At 34.7% G+C, this 15,505-nt stretch overlaps 1 long non-coding RNA gene across 8 annotated transcripts; it reads left to right on the top strand.

Annotated features, from left to right (window-relative positions):
- The first annotated feature begins 9,416 nt into the window (after positions 1-9,416).
- LOC113303190 lies at positions 9,417-14,090 on the top strand. Of its 8 annotated transcripts, none has more exons than XR_003337346.1 (12): positions 9,422-9,919; positions 10,001-10,061; positions 10,228-10,321; positions 10,451-10,533; positions 10,665-10,738; positions 11,741-11,816; positions 11,917-12,212; positions 12,313-12,424; positions 12,551-12,606; positions 12,814-12,853; positions 13,442-13,549; positions 13,827-14,090. It is a non-coding gene; the product is annotated as an uncharacterized LOC113303190 (long non-coding RNA). The 8 variants fall into 8 exon arrangements; XR_003337342.1 differs by having other exon boundaries at positions 11,703-11,816; XR_003337345.1 differs by having other exon boundaries at positions 9,417-9,919; positions 10,451-10,738; positions 11,703-11,816; positions 13,629-14,090.
- Positions 14,091-15,505: the final 1,415 nt, after the last annotated feature.

Here is a 15,505-nt window from a genome sequence, read left to right as displayed (position 1 = left end):
TTAGTTGTATAAAGGGGTTGGGTCTGGCAATGGTCCATTCCAACTCGCTGGATTTGGGTAGGGGCATGGGTTCAGCTTTAACCTAGAAAAAAGAATATATATGTCTTGCGCGATAGTGAAACAAACGGATTTTAATGACAAGTGATGCAATAAGTTATCCTAATGCATCTCCACCACCTACTTAGTTTTTTTGGTAAATGGAGTTCCAGGCAAGTTTTTAAAACCCACCAGAAAGCTCAGAAAAGGGGAGATTTTCTCTCCATATCTATGACGTCATGTCCAGAACTTTTATGCATGTCGAGACTATGAATCTTATAACTGTGATAAAAATCTGGGAAGTCCCTCTCATCATCAATCCGCTCTTTATCGATGATTGCATGGTCTCCTGCAAGGCCAACAAGATCGAATGCCAGAACTTGGTTAATGTTTTCAATATTTTCAGTGCAACCTCATGGCAACCTATTAATTTATGCAAATCTAGAGTTTTCTTCATCATAGACACTAATGAAGATCTTAGCATTAACATCAATAATTTTATAGGGGTACAAATGATTTTTATGGATGGCAAATACTTGGAATCTCCACTAGTCACTAACATAAGCAAAATCAAGTCCTTCAAACCATGTGTCGAGAAACTGGAATGAAGTTTGGTTGTTTGGAAAAATAAGATTCTCAACCCAGCTGGTAGAGTTACTGAAAAGGAAAGGGTACCAAGTAGACCACCAACTTTTTCGTTCGACAACCTGCATGGAAAAAACCTAATACAACTGCAAGTATACCAACTTAATGATCCTTGAAAATATGTATATATCGTTTATATCTCTATGTCTTCTCAATCAAAAAGTCTAGAAAATGGAGTCCGTGAACGTGATTGTTAAGAAGAATATTTGGACGATCTGAAAAATCAATATCCAAGATCAATCTAGTAGTATCCAAATATTCAGATCTGAATTCTGCCAAGTACGAAACTTGTTATCTATCTTTCAAGATTGCTACAAGAAATAATTCTCGTAATTGATCTTAATTATATAGACATATTTACTAGAATTTAATACGTACTACTTGTGTACATCCTATTATAAAGATAAACAATATAATGTGAAAAATAAAAAACACAAGACACCAAAAGTTTTGTTTACGAGGAACCCATGATAGCAGAAAAACCCCAGGACCTCGTCCATATTTGAACTCCAAACTGTATTATGCCGCTACAAACACTAGCCTATTATCAAACTTCGGACTAGAATGTGGTTGAGACCAAATCCACCCTCCAAGCGATTCAGTTACAATCACGCTCCTTACGTATCTCGAACCTCGCAAGGCTCAACGCAATTGATTCCCTTAGATGACGTCCATTACAGCCTAAGAGTTGCTTCAACCTAAGAGAAGACTTTTGATACCAATATGCCTCTAATAAATAGCCTATTTGATTTCCTTTTATATCAAATATCAAGGCATGGAAATCTATTTGCAATAGACAAAGCTGGAAAACCTCACAAATCCGGAACACTTACACTCAGTTAGCCGGGAAGCCTGGATTGGTAACCACCTCTTAAGAACAATAGTGAACTAATAATAGTTTTCAGATATCTATCTTAAGGAATCACAAAGTCTGAGACGAAGAGAAATTTTAGATTTTTATCTATCTTGTCTGAAAGAGATTACGATAACCTTATGTTTGGGGGAAAAAACAACTCGTTGTTTTTCTGGTAAAAAGTGATGGAGGAGGCAATTGCCTGATGAAGCAAATTTTCTGAACCTTTGAACAAATGTACTGCACGGGAGTACTTTGAGTTCGAGAAACTAATATGAAGGACCCTGGCCTAAACCAAGACAATGGTCGTTCCAAGTTTAATTCGATCATAAGAAGAGTAGAAGTGTCGGTCTGTAGGGAGGAAAACTGAGAATGTGTGGAGACCAATGGAGATACATTGATTGATGATGTGATGTGTTGAACTGCTTTGAAGATGAACTCTCTGTATAGACGAGAGGAATACTCTGTAAGTGTTTTGATAATTTACTTCTGTAAGTTTGCTTACGTTGAGTCTTGTTAGTCTTATCAAATCATAGGTTGAGAAACCAATTTATTACTACACATCAATCTCCTGTAAGTGGTGACAGTTGAAGGAAATGTAAGAATAGGAAAGTGGGAGAACGTGTAAAAACCATTTCCACTTTGCATGGAAGATTTGGTTGATTGACCATCCACTATTCTACTTACTCATTAACTGTCAGCACGACTTACTCACATTTCTCACCATGGATGTATTGCACATCGCACGTATTGTATAGGACGACAGACCACAACCCTAATGTTATCCCCCATATGACATGAACTGATGTCTCATGTGTAAGTATGATTTATAGACGTATTTTATATGTTGTCAATATTTGATCTAGCTAGACCATGATTCCTAACTGATGAACATAGTCCGTAGTTCAAGGTTATAATGGAAGAAGCATAAAGTGTCTGCTGAGACAGTGATATGCTCCGTCGACCACGGATGTTAAAATAGGTCACTGGTAACCGTGACATATCAGTATGCTAGTTGAAGCAAAAATGATAGTTGAATGACTACTATGCTAGTTGAAGCAATAATGATAGTCGAATGACTATTATGATAATTGAAGCAATAATGAAAGTCGAGTGACTTGGATATGGTTTAATGAGATTGATGTCATAAACCATCATGCTGGTGAGTTGATCACTTATCAGGAAATTGTAAAAATAATCATTGTCAAATGATCATAGGAGGTTCATCTCGATCTATGTGTCATGAGTCAGTCGAATGACAAAGAGAGATTATAATAAAATAATGGTCAACTAAAGAACCAACAAAATACTGATAGCTGGATCAATATGAAATTCTCGAATGTTGATAGCTGAATCAACATAAAAATATTGCTTTGGAAAGCAATTGATAGCTAAATTAGTAAAATATTAATAGAATATCGGTAGCCGACCGAATATTAATTGAAATGTTGATTGTTGGATCAACATAAAAATTATTGGTGTTTGAACCTATTCAGGATTATGCTCTTCAGAGCATTAGGTTGAAAACCCTAATTTTGGTCGATGGATGATCAATGGATGATTAACTGAAAACCAACCAATGGATGAGAGAGGGACCGGATATATAAGGTGATGGACCGACCATGTAGTGTCTAGGTGCTCAACTAAGCATTCACCAAAATCCTTTAAAGAGAAGTCGGTGAAAGGATGATTAATCGATATTTAATCATTATTAAAATAGTGCTTGACTGGGCATTAGGTAGTAAAACCTAATTATGGAGAGAGGAGGGACCGACCAAGGGATGTGAAACTGACCTTTGGTGGTTGTGGGACCATTTGATGGTGAATGGATCTTATTCCCGGTTGCTGGAGAGAGTTTGAACCAAATATGAACCGCGGATGATTAATTAGGTCATTAATCGTTAAAGGAGTTGGGACCACTTTTTCAAGCCAAAAAGGCGACCCTGACCGGTCATGGTGGCATACTTGTGCTACTACGTTGTTCGCGGAGCAATCCTGAAAATTTTAGTATTTTTTGATTGTCCATTGATCATATTTTGGTCATTTTATGAAGAATCTGAGTTTGACTGAAACTCTTAATTTTGGTTGAAATACCAACCATTAAAAATATTAAAATAATATTATTTTAATATTTCTCATGGTAGAAAGACATGATAGTTGCAGGACCACTTGCTTTACTAACCATATGGTCTGTGAAGAAATATTTGAAAATATATGGAATTAAGTAACTTTGATAGAAAGACGAAGTCCTTGAAAGAGGAAGTTCTAAAACTAGTAAACTAATATTAATAATAAAATAAAGGTAAAGAGTGGGACCTACCAAAATCGGTGGTATGGCTGGCCGGTCGACCATGATGGGCGCATTCTCACGGTTTCCTTTATTTTGATTATTTTATTATTATATTAATTTTATCTCTCCTCCCATTCCTTATTTTATTAAAATTCTATATCCTTGTTATTCCATGTTTTTTGATGCTCGTGCGAGCATTATTACTAAATACACCCACGCCTTTCTCTCGGGGATTACCTTGGGGTGCCCCATGTGTCCGAAAGGTAAATATTCACTATGACTCCATGGAATTCAGCAGAGAAAATCCATAGATTCTGAATAAGTGAACATTAGGGTTTAATTAGTGTATTTTTTTAGGAATTCAACCGATGAACCCTGCAACTAAAATTAATTAGTCGCTCTATACTATCACGTGATATGTCTAGGATCATTTAATTGATTCAGATATGATGTGATCAGTATTATATTTATTCTTAATATTATTTTGGGATTGTGGCACCATACATCTTCCAAATGAATTGCACATATTGAAAGGGATACTGAATTGCTCAGTATGAGATACATGAAATTTTGAGAGCTCTTAATCAAGAGGCTCTGATATTGCATTCATGTATCGAGGTCATAGAACTGCAATTCGTTTCTCTTGTGGAAAGGGAAGACGTAATCTCTTATGGATTTTGGTATGGTTAGAGATACATATTCTCGATGTGAATTTAGGAATATGACCTTCGTTAAAAATCCACCATCAACACCTTGATAACGGAAAAGCAAGATCAAGATACACGAACTATCAAGGTAAAGATAATCGTACCTGGCTTCACGAATCCCCAAATGAAGTCTTTAAATCGTAGACCTAATTATGCTTCTCAGAAAATCCTAGGTTAATAGAGGCCGACTCTAGCAATCAACTAGGATACAAAGTGTCGGATATTAAATTTCCTAGTTGAATGAGTCTCTCTATTTATAGATGTTCAAGATTGAGGGTTGCTTAGAGTTCTGACGCAGCGGTAATGATAACTTAAAACCTTGAATCCACAAGGTGTTTTTTGAATTCACAAAACATTGTTTTGAATCCACAGGACAAGTATAATCTCAAGATATTTATGTATTGAATCCACAAGAACAACAAATAGAACACTTGAAAATGCACAAATAGAAAACTAGTTTTTTTTTCAAATAACAATCATCAATAGTATGTTTTACAAATCAGGATTCTAAGATTAAATACTAGTAGGTAGCTACGTGCAGTAAACATACATATCAGACACAAAAGATAAGAAACTGAAACTAGAAACTGAAAATACTTATTAGATATTATTTGAAAGTTGTAACTGTCAGGTGTGACTATCCTTGTTCTACATCAAGTTCAAGCTAAGATAACTTGAGATAACACTTTAGTTAGGGTTTCAAGTAAACATATGAGAAGTTTGTCTTGAAATCACATAGAAGAACATACATAGTGGTGTAGGTACGTGAACCATGTGTAACAATAGTTCTAGGAAAATATGCATTTCGAATTAATACGTAATATCGTGTTCACTTAAACACTTTAGAATTTAATCTTGATGCATATACACAAATTGTTTTAGTGATCATAGATGTCTTAGAGGTGTTTATGAGAGTCATAACGATACTAAACATATTTAAAAAATAATTCTTTGAGCATCTGCTAAAAATCCTCTAGGATCATTGGTGAAATGGTTCGTGAACCGTCGAGATAGTTCATGAGTCCGGGATCTAGGGTTCGTGAACCGGGTTCGCAAACCGTTGAAGACTCATGAAATCACGGAGCTACGGTTCTTGAAATGGGTTCGCCAACCGTTGGGCCTTTCACTAATTTCAAATTACCATGGTTCGTGAACCGGGTTGGTGAACAGTCCCATTCTGAGCTTAAGATTTGCGAACTGGTTCGCTGGCCTTCCTGTATTCCAGAAACTCATATATATAGGGTTTGTGAAATGGTTCTCCAACCGACCCGAGCCGAAATAGAAGTTTTGAATTTCTCTCTTTGATGTTTGTAACCTTACCGAATGATAAAATCATTGCTTGAATAATTTTAAAATAGTCTAAAACATAAATTAAAAAGTGAGGTTCTAACAACCTCACCCAATATTTCGCTTAGAATTCTTTATGGACTAACTCTAATATATTTTCAAGAGAATCAACTAGATAGTCAGACTCAATCGTAAGAAAAAGTATATCAAAGAGTTATATCTCAATTTCTCAATTCAATCCGCAATCAAATAAATAGGAATTTGCGAGCCCAATTGAATATAAGAAATAACTTGGACGGTATCAAAAACCAATATCCAAGTGTCAATCAATTTAATCAACAACCAAAGGTTGGATTCCCAATTGATTGAACTTACGCACGACCTGTGATATTTCAATTATAAAGATGAAAAATATAATGCGGAAAAGAAATAACACAGACACCAGAAATTTTGTTAACGAGGAAACAACAAATGCAGAAAAACCTCGGGACCTAGTCCGGAATAAACACACACTGATTATAGCTGTTACACCAATTTCCTACAACCTATTCATACTAGATGTAATGCCTGCTTCCGCTGTATTCAAGCACTTATAGAACTTCTAGCAGAACACGATTCTCATATAACTTCTAGCAGAACACAAATTCTATTTAGAAGTTATTCCCGAAAATATTTTGGCAGAACAAAGTTCTCTTCAAAAGATACAACAACACGGTTGATATTTTTCGATCTTTTTTTTCACAAAACACCAATTTGATTTCCCTTTAGATGTAAATCAAGGTTTTGGAAATCTTGTGTTGGTTTCGAACAACTACCATATAAAAGTAGAGATACCGAAACAAACTTGTAGATTAGGGTTTTAACTTACAATCAGTATGCGTACACACAAGGAGTCCGTGAACCTGATTTTCGTAAGTGAACTTGGGCGATTCCAAAGATCAATTTCTAAGTTAAGAAAACCCTAATAATTCTGAAACAAGAACAACTAGAATAAATCTAGAGATATCTAGTTTAAAACTTCTTAAGGATTTTTACGAGATACCTTAATCGAAGTTTTCTTTCTATCTTCCGATTTCGGCTAACAAGTGTTGGTATACGATCGAAAACTGAAATGTATCAAAACCTAGGGTTTATTATCAACAACTCTTGAATGGTTTTATATCAGAAGATAAAACCTTGGAATAGACAAGAGGTGAAAAACCTAGATTACAAGTTGTATAATCAATCACGAAAATTAAATCCAACTCGGCTTTGTGATCCCCATTACAAAGACTTTTATCTCACTATTGTTCACGAAGAACAGAAGACATGGAAAATAACCTTATGAAGCTTACACAAATTTTCCAAAGGGGATGAAAACGTGTAGCAGTCACGAACCCTTTATTTATAGTGAAAGGTAACTTGAAAGATACGCAAAGCTATTTTCCTTTTTCAAGACTCTCCTAATTTTGGGAGTCTTTCCTAAGTTACAACTCTTACCAAAATAATTAAATAAATAATTAATTAGCAAATATTGTATTTATGTGAATAAATCACATTTTAATTTAGGAAGGAATCACAAACACTTTAATATGGTAATCAAATATGTTTGGAGTAATAATTATCTTGCCTAGCTAAGGAAACATCAAAAACATGACCAAAAATGGCTTCTAGTCACGTAATTGGGCTCAAGTCCGTGAACCATTACAAACAGTTCATGGATTGTTTCCTACTAAAAAACTGTAACAATTACAACAACACTTATAATTATTACTTTATTAAATCACTCATAACTTCATCGTTATATCTCGGAATTGAGTGATTCTTGGCTCATTGAATTCGTAAGCTCATTCACTATAACATGAGAACCTTTCCAGGGATAAAGGTTATTGTCACAAAAGTAGTGGCTCAAATAACCAGTATATATACATAAATGTACATTTACCGTCATAGGAATTGTTCCATAGAGTGAGCATTTGTTTCGATAGAGTAGAAAGGTAGAATTGAACAAGAATCCGAATGATTACCACATACCTTTGTTGATGAAGTCCTTGTTAATGTATTCTTGCAGTCTTTAAACTTCATTCTTCAAGGATAACTTCGATTCTACTTCTTAGACTTAATCTAGTCCGAAACTATCTCTAGTATACTAAATCAAGAATGCATTTTGGCAATTAAAACTGATAACTAACTTGACATACCAGCGCTAGTGGGTTCAACCAAGCAATACTCTAACAATTATTTTTTGAACAATAAATTTTTCCAAATTAAGTTTCAAAAAGACCAATGAACATCAATTGCTTGAATCATATTTCGAGATAGTTAACAAGACAAGCTTGACTCCAAATTTCTTTTTTGCAATAAGTGTGCTAGAAGTCTCGAATAGATAAAATGGTAAATCATGTTTGTAAATAGAATGGCGTTAGAGCACTGCTCGGTCGAACTCGCAAGCGTTGCTATCTCAATCTTGTTTGTCAATTTTAGTTGATCAAAACTATATACTTTATTTCTAGTCTGCTTATATCTATGTCTAGGATTAGGATATAATGTGTAGTTGAGATTTATACTTCACGGCGTTCACCAATTGAAGACGAAGATCTACTGAGGAGCTTCATCAACGAAAGGTATGTGGAGACTAAAAGTTATCTATCACTCAGAAGTCTATTTTATTATATCTTTTAATGAGACTAAGTCATATAGCTACATAGACTTTCACATTATACACATTTGATATATGTGTTGGAAGCTTATCACGCTTATCTTTTTATCAAAATATGTGTTGGAAGCTTTTTGCTTTAGCTATGTTCATCATATTCTTGACGAGTTTAGTTGGAAAAAATTTATTTATTGGAAACTAAATATAATGTCAAAAGATGATCATGTAAAAATTACCTTGTACATCTTATATGATTTGTGTGAGACAGTCATTTGATGTTAGCTTGGGAAGTTTCGTCTTGATCATTCGATCACTTGAAAATTACTTGAAGCTAATGGTTTGTGTGAGACAGTCATTTGATGTTATCTTGGGAAGTTTCATCATGATCATTCGATCACTTGAAAATTACTTGAAGCTAATGGTTTGTGTGAGACAACCATTGTCGTCTTCCAAGGATGTTTCAATGATTGAAATGAGAGTTTAGAACAATTCCATGTATGCATACCTAGTATGCGAACTGTATTGTGATGATTCAGGTCCGAAACTCTTGTTTGCTTACCAAGTATGAGAACGGGTTTACCTGAGTTGGGTCCAGGATGGTTGTTCGCGAACCGGGTTTACGAACGGCTTGACTAGGCCAAGGTCCGGAGCTGCTGTTCGCGTACCTGGTTGGCGAACACAGTAGTAAAGTTATAGAATCGTCCATGTACTCATGAACTAATAATACATTTATGATCTAAGGACTGCAATCTATGCAAACTATGGCTTAATGTTCATGAATTGATTCTTGTATAAGTACTTTGTACGATCTGTGAGACCCAGTAGTTTTTAAAAGAAAAAGGAAAACTTCCAGGGATTTGAAAAAACGACTTCCTCCGGCCAGGGTAATTATATGATCTGTGATACCCAGTAGTTTTTAAAAGAAAAAGGAAAACTTGTTTCTGACACAGTCGTTTTATGAGTGGGTATTTCCGTAAAATATTAGCCTTTCCTATGGACTTCAGAAACTACTGTGAGAGTCATAATTTTCCATGAAACTACTGTGAGAGACAGAATTTTCTATGAAAAAAATTGTAAAAGGAAATTTCTCCGTCTCTTTTCATTCACTCGGACACCTACCTCCATCTTCTTCTTCTTCTTATCCATTCACTCACCACATCAATCTCTATTCTCTTTCAATCTCTCAGAAAAACCAAAATTCCCAAATCCACTTCATTTCTCCATCATTCACCTTTACCATATATTACTTGACATCATTCGATCTGAGAAGGAAATATACAAACCCTAGCCATCAACTAAAACCCAGTAAACCATATCAATCACTCTCCATCCCTGACTCTCTCTCAATCTCTCTTATAATCTCTCTAATTAAACAACACAAATATCACCGAAGAAGTATCAGAAAAATAAGTAGAGGATGTCGATGAAGACGGATAAATCGTAAGGGATGATTTTGCTATATTCTGGTTAGGGTTCCTTTCTTCTTTCAATTTGTTTTTTACAATCCTTGGATTCTGATCGAGATATCCTTTTTACTTCATTTTTAGGGTTTTCAGTAAGAACAAATGATGACCACAAGTATAGAGATCTTGTGAAATAATGAAAATGGTAATATTAACTATTAATCTCCTATTTAGATTTGAACTACGAACATTGAATTTAGAACCTGTTATCTTGTTTGTAATTAATTTTGACAATTTGGGTTAATTTGATTTCAATTGGAATTAACATTGGGTTTGTTATATGTGTTTACATAATTTATGGTGCAACTAAGTCATCGCAGAACTTGTTCTGCAACTTGCTCATAGTCTTCGAGAGCAATGAGAATCTCAATCTCACCGTAACGAATTGTGAGATTTTCTAGCAAGGTAATTGTTGATAAATTATGTTGTATATCTGTGATTTAATTTGAAATTTGTTTCCTGTGCAAGGGTGTTGGTATCACATAAGCATCAAGGTTTTAGTGTTTGATTTTTATTGTATTATGGGATGTGTAGGATCGGAGGCCAGAGGAAAGGAATTTCGCAGACCTATCAACTTTAGCCGAATTATATTTGCAGGAAGCAACAAAAAACTGAAGGTGTATTTAACAAAGTTTTACAGTCTGAGAAAGTGGGGATTTGATGAATGATGATAGATTGAACATATTTTGCATTACTCGCTTTTAAGTTTTTGATTGGGATTCTATTTGTTTCCGTGTTTAATTTATAGGAAGCGAAAGTTTTACAATCTGAGGAGGTGAAGATTTAATGAATGATGATAGATTGAACAAATTTTACATCCAGGTGAGGATTTGTTGCTGCGTTTAATTTATGGGAAGTGATTGTTTTACCTCCCTGTGTTGCACTTTTTGTTCGTCCTGCGCATTTTTGTTCATGAATATTATTTTGCTTGGGTCTTGATTCACTGTTTTACTTATGTTTAGCTAATTATAATTTTTAATTGTAATTATGCTATTATTATCTTTCTGCCATGCTAGACCTTATATATAGCAATACCACAAGGGTTGAAATTAGTTCTGTTGGTGAATTAACATGTTGAGAACATTTGTTGGTTATCTGTATGCTTAAGATTAGTTGACATACTTGTGTACTCATATTGTGGCATACGTAATACATAAGCCCATGGTATGATTTTCAGTTGAGTAGTTTTCTGAAACTTGTGTCTGGAATGATTCTTTTCAGTTGAATAGATTTATAGTTGATCTTTTTATTTCAGAGCTAGGATCCCTCATGTTACAATTTGGGTTTTTCCCAATTTTATTCTTAATACTAAATTGATATTTATGGTTAAGATGTATGCTATTACTGGCACCAAATGACAAACACCAAATACCAATCAATGTATTCGTTTTATTACTTCCTTAAGATTGTTCCCATGACCACCTTGTCATTTGTAATTTTGTAGTTGTTGGATTTCTTGGTTGCCTCATTGCTATATCATATTTTTTTCCCTTCACAAAGTTTGTTGCTCTGTCAGGTGTTAAGATTTTTTCAAACATCTTTCGTGGCTTTTTTAGTATTTCTTAATCCTTCTAAGAGAGCATTATTCTATTTGGTTTTGTTTCCTCATCATAATTAAGAAGACACTACAAATTTCTTTGATTCCTTTTGTCAATTTGATGCTGGCAATTGGAGGTTTCAGTCTGTTTTTTTTTCTTTTTTTTATACAGCCTTATCTCTAATTTCTCATTTGTCTCCGCATATTAAATCTTTTGTTTGACATTTTTTATCTGACTTTGTGTGGTAGGACCCCTCTGAAGATGTTGTTGTTACTATCTGTTGTAGGCTCCTGGCCGGACGAGATTTGTGTTCAATACAGCTGGAGCGAAGAACTGCACTTTCTTAACACACCAGAGTTCAGGTGTGTTAAACCTTGTCTTACAAACTCCACAACTTTGTCTTCTCTGCGTTGTCGTTAAAGCATCTTGGTTGGTTATGATGTATTTCCTTGGTATATGCAGGTTGTTTGACATGAGGACCGACCACCAACTCCAGGTTTATCAACAACCTGGAGGTAGTGATGTTCCTACTGTGACTTCTACTGCGTTCTTATCATCAGGCAGGCTCTTGTTTGCTGATATTCCAATGGGGATTGCTTCATATGGGATACTTTATTAGCGAAGGTATGAAGTTGGTTGATGATGAGGGCCAGCTCTACGTCCTTAGGCCCATTCTGAAATGCAATATATTGGGAGGGAGTGTCTAACGCCAGCTCCTATATAACCCGAGAGGAAGTCGTTTAACATTATATCTCAAGGTCTGTTATGAAAGTTTTGTATTCCATAAGTTCTTGCACTCCTGGAAGGTTGATATAATGATATTTATTTTTTGTTTCTTTTACTTTTTCCTGTGATCAGCGTGATGACAAAGGTTTTGCGCATCCGGAAGGGGTCCAGAAACTTGTGAAGAACTACTCGTAGTTCGTATCGTTCCCTATATATACCTGGAAAGAAAAGAGATACAAAAGAGGTTTGGTTTCCCGTTTTTGTTCTGTTCGCATTTAGTTATAATGTTTGATCATGAACAAGTGGGGCTTCATGGTTCTTTTCGTTCTTATTCGTTATCCTAATTCTGCCTTTTTTTTTTTTATCTCAGGTTGAGGTTGATGAGGATCCAGCTGAAGTAATAAGGAAGATGATAGCCAAATCGAGGTAGCCTCTTATATCCTGTTTTACTGTATCCCACTGCTAACATATCTTAGAAATCGGATGTTGTGATTGTTAACTAACTCACATAGAGAAATATCAGTTATTTTTGGTTAGTTTAGTAGATGGCCTATGCATATATTCATTACCTGAATGTTGCATTTTTAATTCATCAGTCTTATTATCTTATCAGTTACGTGTATGTGATTGCAGCTATCCCATTGAAGTCGAAACTAATGCTGGCATTGATATGGTCAGTAACACATCCATTTACTGGCTTATTTTGGTCACTGTCTTGATGCTTTAATAGTTTCATTCCTCCATGTTGAAGGCTATTGAAATATTATTCGTAAAACTGAACAATACCTTCCACATGTTGTACCTCTGGCATTTGCATCGTGTAATCTTGATGATGGGTCTTCAGTGGTAGCTTTTCATTTGATAGCTTGTAGCAGAAACTAAAATAGGACACTTGCCTTGCAGAAGGTGCTCACAACTAGGACCTTGTTCAGGTGCATAAATCATAGCCGTAATGCAGACCCTGGACCTTGTAAGTGTTGCAGATTTGAGAGACAAAACATGACGCAAGAATAACAAAGATTGTTATGTGAATTATCCATCTGTTAGTTTACTTATATGCTATCTATTTAAGTTTCTGAAACTTAGGAATTCTCTTAAGTATTAAACTGCTTGAATGTAAAAGAGTGTTTATGAATTCTCTTAAGTTCTATGTCAATGACTTAGTTGAATCCATTTCGTAAGCTGCTGGAACTGCTTATTTTAAAATGAACAGAGTTTAGGCTAAATAAATTTGTACTGATAGCCTTCCTAATAATTTCAGGTGGTGGAAATTCCAAGAGGGAGAAGGTGGAATTAAAGTTTGATCATATAGATGGGAATGGATGCAGCTATGGACCTCCCTACGAGTGTCAACTGGCAAGTGTGCTCGGTAAGGATCTCAATTGGTGAAGTTTGTGAAATTTTTCTCCTAAGACTTCTACCAATTTACTGTGTGTGCTTTTGATCAGGAATTCAGGATCTCAATTTCTTCATGAGTTATGGACGGGATATTTTACATATGAAAATTAGCTACAATCATATGTTTTCTTTAAATTTCAATTTTAGTGGATACTTGTATGTGTTTAAGTGTGGTTCTGGTGCTTGCCTCAATTCCTCTTTTTTTTTTGCTGTTAATTGATGTAGTCTTGGTTGGTTTTTGTTTACAGCTTAGGGATGGAGCAATGGACCTGATTTGACCTAGGTTGTCAGAACATGAAGGCATAAATGGTGAAGTCCTGCCTTAAACTTAGTGTTGAAATTTTATGGTTTGTTAAGCTTGTAATAGGATATTGGTCAAGGTTTTCCAACTTAGTCTCCAACTTTTTCAGACTTGGAATTTGCAGTATTTTAGAAAGTTGAATGTAAACGGAGTACACTTTTTAATACAAATTGAGTTTTAAAGTCAATTTTAATATTATTTAATTTTGTTAGATCCAGTTTTGAAATCATTGTTTAATTGCGATACAGCTTTTAGTAATTCAGCTGAATCAGCTTTGGATTCAGCTGAATCAATATCATTTTTTTAATAAAATATCACTAGTAATACTACTGCGTCCATCAATATCTTTCGGTTTACTGTTGAAGAAAGTGGTTTTCTTAAAGAATTGAACGTTTGTCAGAAACAGTTGTTTTGAGAAAAACCACTTTTATATTCCAACTGATGGACACGGTCGTTTTTAGTGATATAACCTCTTTTCCCGACAATGGTTTAACTTCCATTTTCCACTAGTGTTTGTTGATGAAGTCCTTGTTAATGTCTTCTTGCAGTCTTTAAACTTCATCCTTCAAGGATAACTTCGATTCTACTTCTTAGACTTAATCTAGTCCGAAACTATCTCTAGTATACTAAATCAAGAATGCATTTTGGCAATTAAAACTGATAACTAACTTGACATACCAGCGCTAGTGGGTTCAACCAAGCAATGCTCTAACAATTATTTTATGAACAATAAATTTTTCCAAATTAAGTTTCAAAAAGACCAATGAACATCAATTGCTTGAATCATATTTCGAGATAGTTAACAAGACAAGCTTGACTCCAAATTTCTTTTTTGCAATAAGTGTGCTAGAAGTCTCGAATAGATAAAATGGTAAATCATGTTTGTAAATAGAATGGCGTTAGAGCACTGCTCGGTCGAACTCGCAAGCGTTGCTATCTCAATCTTGTTTGTCAAGTTTAGTTGATCAAAACTATATACTTTATTTCTAGTCTGCTTATAGCTATGTCTAGGATTAGGATATAATGTGTAGTTGAGATTTATACTTCACGGCGTTCACCAATTGAAGATGAAGATATACTGAGGAGCTTCATCAACGAAAGGTATGTGGAGACTAAAAGTTATCTATCACTCAGAAGTCTATTTTATTATATCTTTTAATGAGATTAAGTCATATAGCTACATAGACTTTCACATTATACACATTTGATATATGTGTTGGAAGCTTATCACGCTTATCTTTTTATCGAAATATGTGTTGGAAGCTTTTTGCTTTAGCTATGTTCATCATATTCTTGACGAGTTTAGTTGGAAACAATTTATTTGTTGGAAACTAAATATAATGTCAAAAGATGATCATGTAAAAATTACCTTGTACATCTTATATGATTTGTGTGAGACAGTCATTTGATGTTAGCTTGGGAAGTTTCGTCTTGATCATTCGATCACTTGAAAATTACTTGAAGCTAATGGTTTGTGTGAGACAGTCATTTGATGTTATCTTGGGAAGTTTCATCGTGATCATTCGATCACTTGAAAATTACTTGAAGCTAATGGTTTGTGTGAGACAACCATTGTCGTCTTCCAAGGATGTTTCAATGATTGAAATGAGAGTTTAGAACAATTCC

The sequence above is a fragment of the Papaver somniferum genome, chromosome 8, assembly GCF_003573695.1.
Source record: "Papaver somniferum cultivar HN1 chromosome 8, ASM357369v1, whole genome shotgun sequence".
Taxonomy (NCBI): Eukaryota; Viridiplantae; Streptophyta; class Magnoliopsida; order Ranunculales; family Papaveraceae; genus Papaver; species Papaver somniferum.
This window is presented reverse-complemented; position numbering and strand designations above follow the sequence as displayed.